Source organism: Canis aureus, chromosome 14, assembly GCF_053574225.1.
Source record: "Canis aureus isolate CA01 chromosome 14, VMU_Caureus_v.1.0, whole genome shotgun sequence".
NCBI classification, from domain to species: Eukaryota; Metazoa; Chordata; class Mammalia; order Carnivora; family Canidae; genus Canis; species Canis aureus.
Genome location: NC_135624.1, coordinates 27,317,493 through 27,326,466, shown reverse-complemented (window position 1 = coordinate 27,326,466; position 8,974 = coordinate 27,317,493). Strand labels below are relative to the sequence as shown.

Genomic DNA, 8,974 nt, shown 5'->3' with positions numbered 1-8,974 from the left:
AAGGGGACTCTCTGCGGTCTCTTTTATAAGGGCACCAATCCATTCCTGATGGCTCCATCACCTAATCACCTCCCCAAGGTCCCACCTCCTCAGACCATCACACCGAGGGTTAGGATATGAACATATGAATTTAGGAGGGAGGTCATAAGTACTCAGTCCCTCATACCACCCCTCAGCAGTTAAGGGGATACCAGAGCAAGATGCAGTAAATTCTAGAAACAGTATATATATATATATTTTTTTTTTCCATTTTGCCACAAATACACACATAGAATGTGTGCCCGGCAGATGAGGACGACAAGGAGGTGGCACCCAAGGGGCTGGTCTCACTGAGGCTCGGGTATGAGCAGAATGTGTCAAGTACAGGGAAGGCCTACCTGTTGTGATCCCAGCAGGACGTGCCTTCTGCAGAGACTGTTCAGATGCTTTTCATCCACAACTTCCGAGCCATGCTTGGGAAAAGCCAGCTGATCTTTCCAGCCAGGAAGTTTCTCCGGGCTTGGGAGCAGGGTTGGAGGTGGGAGGCCGTTTATCTAGCTCCATGGTCTGGCAGGTCCTGGAGCTCCTGAGTGCAGATTCTGCCCAAAGACCGCACTTTGTGCCAGGAGTTGTCTGTGTCCACGAGAGAGCAGCCTGGAGCCAGAGCTGGAGGTCAGAGCCAAAGCCCTGAGGAGACGAAGCTGATCCTGCAGGCTTCCTGCTTCCAAAGCACGCCGTGCAAGTGGGTCATCGAGAGGACCCTGGAGCAACGGGAGGCTTCCTGCCCCCTCCCTTGGCCTTAGAATGCACATTTGGCCCAGCATTGCCAGGGCAGGGGTGGCTCAAGGGTGCAGCCAGAGGGAGGGAGGCACTCCCTGGTCCCCTATTATAGGGCCTCCATGCAAGCTGCCAAGATCCTGGCTGGCCTGTGTGGAGAGGTACTGGTCTTGTGGGGCCCAGCACAATCCTCGTGGGCAAATGCCCCTGCTTATTAAACCTGCCACCTACCTATCTCGAGGGGCCCGCCTCTTTCTTCCTCTGCCCTCCCTGTGCAGAGGCTAGTTTCCAATTTTATCTGGAGATCTCCCGAGGTTTGAAACCAACACACATTGCCCACTGTCTGTCGCCTTAAAAGAAGTGTTTAGCCTGCTGCAGTGCCCTGTCACTTTGCCCAGGAGCAGGTGGGGACTGAGAGGCCCAACAGGGCGCGGCGCCGGTGAACAGCATCCTCTAGCAGCAGCAGCATGTGCTGAAGGCCGACGGGCCAGAGGTAGCTCCAGCCCAGATTGAGGAGCTGCTGAGCCTGGCTGGGCCCCCCACAGCTGCCCAGACAGGGGCTGCATCCGGACTGTGACACAGTGAAGACACCCAGGGGCCAGGGGGAGCTTCTGCAGACCCTGTGGACACACCTGATTCTGCAAGTGGCCTGGACACGCTTCCATTCAAATAATGGAGTTTAAATCTCTTTGTCTGGAATGTTGGGAACTTAGTGACTTCATTTTCAACAAATAGATATGGTGTAGGTGATGGTATGTGACTTCAGATGTGAGGTCATAAAAAATATGCACACCCTGTGCCTCTCTTCCTCTCTCTCTCTCTCTCTCTCTCTCTCTCTCTCTTGTCTCTCTTCCCCCCTCACTTTGTTGTGAGGGAAGACAGCTACCATGCCATGAGGGGTTTTAAGAACCCTCTGGAGAGGCTTACACAGAGAGGCACTAACACTTCCCATCAACAGCCAGCAGCAGTGTGAGTGGACCACATGGGAACACCAGCCTCCAAGTGGATTCTCCAGCTACAGCCAAGCCTTTAGATGACCACAGGTTCAGCTACCATCTAATTATCTAATTACACCCTCATGAGAAACCCAAAGCTAAAACAGCCCAGCCAAGATGCTCCTGAGCCTCAGAAGTGGTGAGGAATGAAAAATGAGTACTGCTGCTCGAAGCCTCTAAGTGACACAGCATTAGTAACTCATGTGAAGCCTATATGTATCGGCCTTCATATGTGTTACCTTATTTTATTCTCTTAAAGTATGACATCTCATATTACAGATCGGCAACCTGCTGCCTGGAATTATGCAAGAATTTATCACAGGGTCATGGAGCTAATGTATAGCCAAGCTGGAATTTTACACTCACGGCAGGTCATATGACTAAGTACCAAGCATCGGAAACACAGAAACAGAAACAAGTGGGGTGTAGATCAAAGGGAGAGGGTATCTAACAGGAGAAGGATCATCAACCTCAGCTGGAAGAAATGAAAGAGCTAAATTAGCCTACCTGGTAGGTAAGGAGTCAAATCTTAGGCAAATAGAAAAGCAAAACAAGATGAGAAAAAAAGCAGAACTATGCAATGGTTTGTATTCTTTTAAAGGCATTTGGGTGGGTAGCAGCGAACACAGCAGGAGTGTGCTGACGTGGAGAAAGAGTTTCTGGCAAAGCTACTCTGCTCATTTTCTGTTACTCTTCACCCTGGGGAGAGGACCTCTGCCTTATGGTAATGGTATTTAAGTGAGAAAAGTGCATGCAAATGAAGTAACTTGTGATATTATTGATACTGGTGTTCACATTCATCTAGTTAGCTCCACCTTATCAGGAGATCTGAGTACAAATCTGGGAGGAGTTTTATCCCAGAAAAGAATGAAATCATAAAAGGAACATGGAGAATATGGCAAGAGCTTGGGCTTGGCGTCCCAGAAAGATCTTCCATAGACCACTGAGCTGTTTCTTTCCCCCATAGCCCTGATAGGAATCAGGGTTAAGTAATAACTCTTGCAATTGTTCATGCCTAATCCATTCTGGCTTTAATGCTGAGGGAAATCCTGTAAGTCAAGGCCCCCAGCCTGGCTAGCCAGTCACTGCCAGGGCCCTGTGTAAGGGATCAGGACTCTGTGGGTACCCTGCTGCTTAGACTGCTCTGCCCACTTTGGCGATTTCTGCAGGGAATTAGGCTGCCCAGAAGGAGTATAGTAGTTTCCTAGGGCTGCCTTGCTGAGTAGCACAAACAGGGTGGTTTAAAAGAAAAATTTATTTTCTCATAGTTTTGGAGCCTCAGAATCCCAAATCAGGGTGTCATCAGGGTCATGCTGTCTCTCTGAAGGCTCACGTGGAGGATCCTTCCTTGATTCTCTCTCTAGCTTTTGGTGGTTTGCTGTCAATCTTGGCTTGCAGTTACAACACTGCAACCTCTACTGTCACATGGCCATTTTTTTCTGCGTATGTCTATGTGTCATCTTCTAGGGATACCAGTGGTGTTAGCTTTGATAACATCCTAGTGACCTCATCCTAACTTGATTATATCTGCAAAGATCCTTCTGCATGTAAGGTGTCATTTTGAGGGATTGGGCATTAGGATTTCAGTATAAGAATTTGGTGGGGGGAAGCCTTCAACCCATGACAGAAAGGGAGCAGCACTCAGAGTCAACAAAAATAGATCAAAGGAGAAATGACCCCAAATGAAATCCAGGTTCATTCACACTTTCTACATACCCACCTGTACTCCTGTGACTGTCCTTCCTTTGTCTCTTCACGTCACTTACAGTCCCCACAATATCACAGTTAATCTAAGAGATAAGGTAGCAGACCTAGGAGAAGATTTGGCTCGGCAGGACCCTGCTGCTGGCTGAGTGTGTGACTTTCCCAAGTTGTCCACCGAGCACCTGATCAGTGACCTTCAAGTGAGTGTCCCTTAAACATACAGCAGCTCATGGGTCACTTGAGTTTTGGTGAGGCATTCACACTGGGCAGGAGTTTCATCCACACGGGAGACATCTACTCCCTAGACAGGTGCTGGGCCCAAGGTAAATCTCTGAGCTCCCATCATGACATCTGCAACTCCACCTTACAAAACAGTACAGGCAAAAGGAAGACTCCCACCATAAATACTTAGGGGGCAATCTGGAATGGCATACATCCCTCCTGGTCACATTCCATCGTCCAGAATTCAGCTGTATGGTCACACTCAGAAGCCAGGAAGGGTGAGAAGTGACGTTTCTAGCTGCGTGGCCATGTTTTCAAATAAAAATCAGGAGTTTATTATTAAAGGTAAAAGAGTAAAATGAGTATTAGTGGAAAACTGTCACATACATATTTATTTATATTGTGAACATTTTCCGTGCCACAATCTTTAAAAATTTTATTTTAATATTTGCATAGTTTTCGGCTATTATATAGTTGTACAATAATGTAACATCATTATTTCCCTCTTATTGGACATTTAACTTTTTCACAGTATAAATAATGTTGCAAAGAAGAAACTCACTAATCTTTGTGCAATTCTTTGATCCTGTCCTTATGGTAATCTTCTAAAAGAGTTCCTTGAGGCCAAGTATTTGTTACAGGGACCAAATTAGCCTAAAAAACTGCTGATCCAAGTCATCTTTGAGAAAAGTGAATTTTCCATGTTCTTAGCACACTCTGTCCCTCCCCACGCCACCTTGCTTTGGCCAGCTCTCCTCCCAGACCCAGAGCTGGTTATCAGCAGCAAGGCACATGGGGCATAATTTGTTTATGGTCAGATGTGCCATTGCTGGGTATTTTTGGGGAGTTTGATTTGAAGGGCTTACCTTGAAATTGTATGCCATGTGTCTCTAGGCCATTGGTATGTAATATTTTTAGTCATCAACTGGATTTGCATACTTCTTTACAATTTGCAAATACTTAATCACACATGATCTCATTGACTGGAGCCAACAGTGATTTTTCTGAGACACAAATCTGACACTTCTACTTCCATGGCTTAAACCCTTTGAAGCATCCATGGCACTCTCAGATTCAAGCCCAAATTCCTTTACATGATTTATAAATCTGTATGGCTGCCATGTCAATTAGCTTTTACTGACAAAGGAGAAGAAAAAAATACTCAAAATTCAGTTGATTAAAATAATAGCCATCTATTTAGCTCATGAACTTATGAGTCAGCAATTTGGGCTGGGCTCTGCTGGGCAGTTCTTCTAATGAGCCTTGCTGGGCTCACTCATGCATCTGTGGTCAACTGCAGGTCAGCCAGGCAGCTCTGCATCTGAAGATAGTTGACTAAGAAGACACTGGGAATAATGCCTCTCATTATCCAGCAGGTTATCATGAACTTATAAAACTGTCAGTGTCAGGCTCCAAGAGTAGCAAGAAGCTTTCATGTGCAAGCATTTTTCAAGCCTCTTCTTGCATTTTATTTGCTAATTTCTCGTTGGCTGAAGCAAGTCCCATAGGCGATTCAGATTCAATAGTTGAGATGGAAAAATAGATGTCCCCTGTTGATGAAAGGAAAAGAACATTGTGGCCATTTTGAACATCTACCACAACTTCCTTTTCTAGACTCATCTCTTTGTGTCCCTGTTTTCACCTCCACAGACTCTGTTCTAGCCAAAGAGAACTGCTTACAGCTCCCCATCCTGCCTTATACTTTTAGGCTTCCAGCCTATGGTTCAGGCTAATGCCTTGACTGCTATGCTTCTCCATTGTTCACCTTGCTCAGTCCAACTGGATCCCATCCTAGATGTTCTTTCCTTCAGGACACCTTCTCTCAACTCCAGACAGGGGTAGGTATTCTTTTTTGGCATTCTCTGTGCTTCCTCTTCCAACACTTACCATGTTCTGTTACAAATGTCTGTCTTCTTGTCCATTTCTCCCATAAGACCACAAGGTACTTGAGAGCAACATTTGTTTACTGTTGTGTGCTTGGTATGTTGTGTCAGATAGTGGGAGAACAATAGCCATTCATTGGCCTGCAGATTAACTGCACATGAATGAGTGAAAGAAAACAGGTGAAGGAAAGCCTTTTGCACACCTGTAAGCACCCGACATATCATGCGAGTGGAATCTTTGAGTTGGAGGGGACCTTAGTTACTTCTCATCTATGTATAAACTCTTGGAACAACATGGTTAAAAATTGCTCCTCAGCCCATCAGACACAGCCATAGAGATGAAAAAGTCTCTTCTTCAGCAGAGCTCATTCTATTGCTGAACCGTTTTCAGGCTTGAGACTTTCTCTTTCCAGTTGAATCCAAAACTGTTTTCTACCTGTTGTGCAAGACCTTCCGTCTGAAGCCTCAAAGGCAAAGATTACCATGTTTGCCACACATCAGGCCTCCTCACCTGAGATGTAGCAACCATTGCTCTTAGCATGTTCTTACAGCCCTCACCAACCTGCTGGCCCTCCTCTGGACATGCCCAATGTGTCTCTGCTTCTCTCAGAAAATGACATCTAGCTCTGGACAAGATCTTCCCCTGGGATGGAGAGATGCAATCTCTCTGTAAACGAGTCATCAAGACCGTGGTGGCAGCAGCGAAGTTTAGGAGTGCTGGCAATTGCAGCTCCCATAGAAACAGAACTCAGGCGCAAATCAAAATATTAGGATGACTTTTCTAAAAAGCAAGTTTCATCTGGGACTGGCATGAGGATGACTTGCATCCTTTTTTTTTTTTTTTTTTAACCTCTTCTTACCATTTGTATCCAGGTCAAGGACCCCAAAAGCTCAAATTTGCCAGATTTTGAACACATTTCAAAACTGCATTCCAGGATTTCTACTCCTGGTAGAAAGTGGCAAGAGATACTGAGGTGGGTTTCATTATGAACAGATTGTAAGCTTTGGAGTAAAGCAAACAGGGATCAGACAACTTGGCCCAAAATGCAGTAGGTGTGTTCATTAAGGAGGTTTAGACCTCCCCAGGCTATGCTTTGTCTCATCACATCCAGGTTACTGTTAGGATCACATGCATATTTAGAGTTTGTCGTGTGTCAAGCAGAGTGCATACATGCATTTTATACATTTTAATATGTACCTACCTCTGTGAAGATGGTTCTAGCATTATGCTCGTTTTATAGAAGACAAAATGGAGACCGAGAGCATTTGTAGAAAGGATACAGAAAGTCATTTGCTAGACACCACTGAGCTACTAAGGGGAAGCGCTGAGCCATAAACCCAAGCTTCTCTAGCTCCAGATCTAGCATCCAGTGAACACTCTAGCAGTCTTGGCACCTGCATTCCCACCTTGAAAGTCAGAGCAGTGGGTGATTCCTGTCACTAATGGTGCCAGGTAGGAACAGCCCCAGCTCCGTGGTGGTTGTGGGCAGCCCTCCACAGTAAAGGCTTGGCAAAGACTCCACTCAGTACAATACTCCATCAGTCTCTTTGGGGTTTGGCAGCAGTGACCAGTTTTGTTGCTATATTGGCACACTTTCCCAGAAATAGATTAGAAAGCAGGAAAAATTTTTAAAGACGGGGGTGGGCGGGGGAGAAAACCCACTCTGATGTGTTATTTCGCTAACGGCCTTAACTTTGTAATAAATAAAGACCGCAAATGGGAAGCAAATGCATAAACTGAAAATAAGCTGAGTGAATCATGGCATGCAGTATGTACAGTATATAAATATTCATGTTAAATTACCTTTTACTCCTACTCACGGTTCTCCTGTGTGCACTTCGGGCTGAGTGGTTTCCGTGGGCCTTAGTTACCGACACAAATGCGTGTGACTTTTGTGAGAGCTCGAGGAGTACCCAAGGACTATTAGCGCAGGCCTGAATAATGTCGGATCCCAGTATAAACCCAGAAGCTCAAGCACCCTCTCTGCTTTTGGCAAGAGAACAGTTATCCATCGCCTGGTCTTTCCTAGTCAATGGAAACTGAGCTGAGGGAGAAAATCCTTAATCTTAGCAACAGCAGGATCTGGTATTTTAGCTGCAGAGCTTAAAGGAAAAAAAAAAAAAAAAAAAGCCTTGTTGGAAAGTTCAAATCTAGGTAACCAGTTTATGAAAGAGTCTTTTGTGCGAACTGGAGACGGACTGCATGGGCAGAAAAGGGAGTGCAGGCCACGCAGGGAGGTGCCCGAGCTTTCAGAGCTTTCTGAGCTGCAGGGTTGGTTTCCTTCCTGCGGGGAGAAGCATGGCTTGGGGCAGGGAGGGGCTGGTACAGACCTTCACAGCACTCCACGGAAAGGCCAACAGGGGGCGTGAGCACACCCCGAAGCTCAGCTGGCTCAGAGGCCAACATTCTTTCCCCTCTTCTGCTCTGGCCTCCCAGTGACCTGGGGGTTAAACTTCAGTCAAGTCCAATGGACACGATAACACTTATCTTGCTCCTCTGTGCAGTGAGCTGCTTCCCACCAAAGGCAAGATCCTAAGTGTGAGCTATTGGAATTTCCTTACAAGGACACAGAGAGAGGTGCTGCAATCTCACTCCCCAAGCTAACCCAGCTGGTCCCTGCCTAGGAAAGGGAAGTGTGTGGAATGTGCGGTTGTGTGTGTTCATATTATACTAGGTAAGTGTCTTTACAGAAAAAGGTCCCTACACAAATTGTGTTACACGTAATAGCAGGATGACTTTAAAGTGTTAAACCTGGGGCACCTGAGTGGCTCAATCAGTTAAACAACTGACTCTCAATTTCGGCTCAGGTCAGGATCTCAGGGTCATGGGATCGAGCCCTCTGTTGGGCTCCACACTCAGTGCAGAGTCTGCTTGTCCCTCTCCCTCTACTCCTCCCCCCACACCCCTGTTCATGCACATGCACTCTCTCTCTCTCAAATAAATTAAATAAAAAAATAAATAAAATCTTGAAAAAAAAAAAAGTTTAAACCTAGCTTTCTCCTATGCCTCATGGGCACAGATTCATTACATCAGCATTTCCTTCCCATAAGGGTATATAGCCCATGAAGTTGAAACTTTCCAAGTATAGCTTTAGGTGTTTGTTCTGGTTAATTCAACAAGCACTTCTGGAACACCTAGGATGAGGCAGAGAGTCTACCCAGAGCTAGTAACACCAACACAGCTAGTGCAGAGAAAAACGGAGACCCCTGAGTCAGACCAGGATCAGATTCTGGCTCTGCTACTTGGACCTTTGAGATCTTCGGTAAAAACGCTGACATATTTAATGGCTCAATTTCTTCATCCATAAAGTGTTGGTAACAGTGCCCCGGAGGGCGGATGTGATGATTCAATGAGAGAGCATGTCTGGAACTAAAAGCATGTTTGCTGGTCTTACATCTCAGGTGCTACCTGCA

General features: G+C 45.9%; 1 long non-coding RNA gene across 1 annotated transcript; it reads right to left on the bottom strand.

Annotated features, from left to right (window-relative positions):
* Positions 1 to 4,854: 4,854 nt before the first annotated feature.
* LOC144283312 (uncharacterized) lies at positions 4,855 to 7,938 on the bottom strand. The gene is made up of 2 exons (XR_013351772.1): positions 7,365 to 7,938; positions 4,855 to 5,227 (listed from the first exon to the last, which is right to left on the bottom strand). It is a non-coding gene; the product is annotated as an uncharacterized LOC144283312 (long non-coding RNA).
* Positions 7,939 to 8,974: the final 1,036 nt, after the last annotated feature.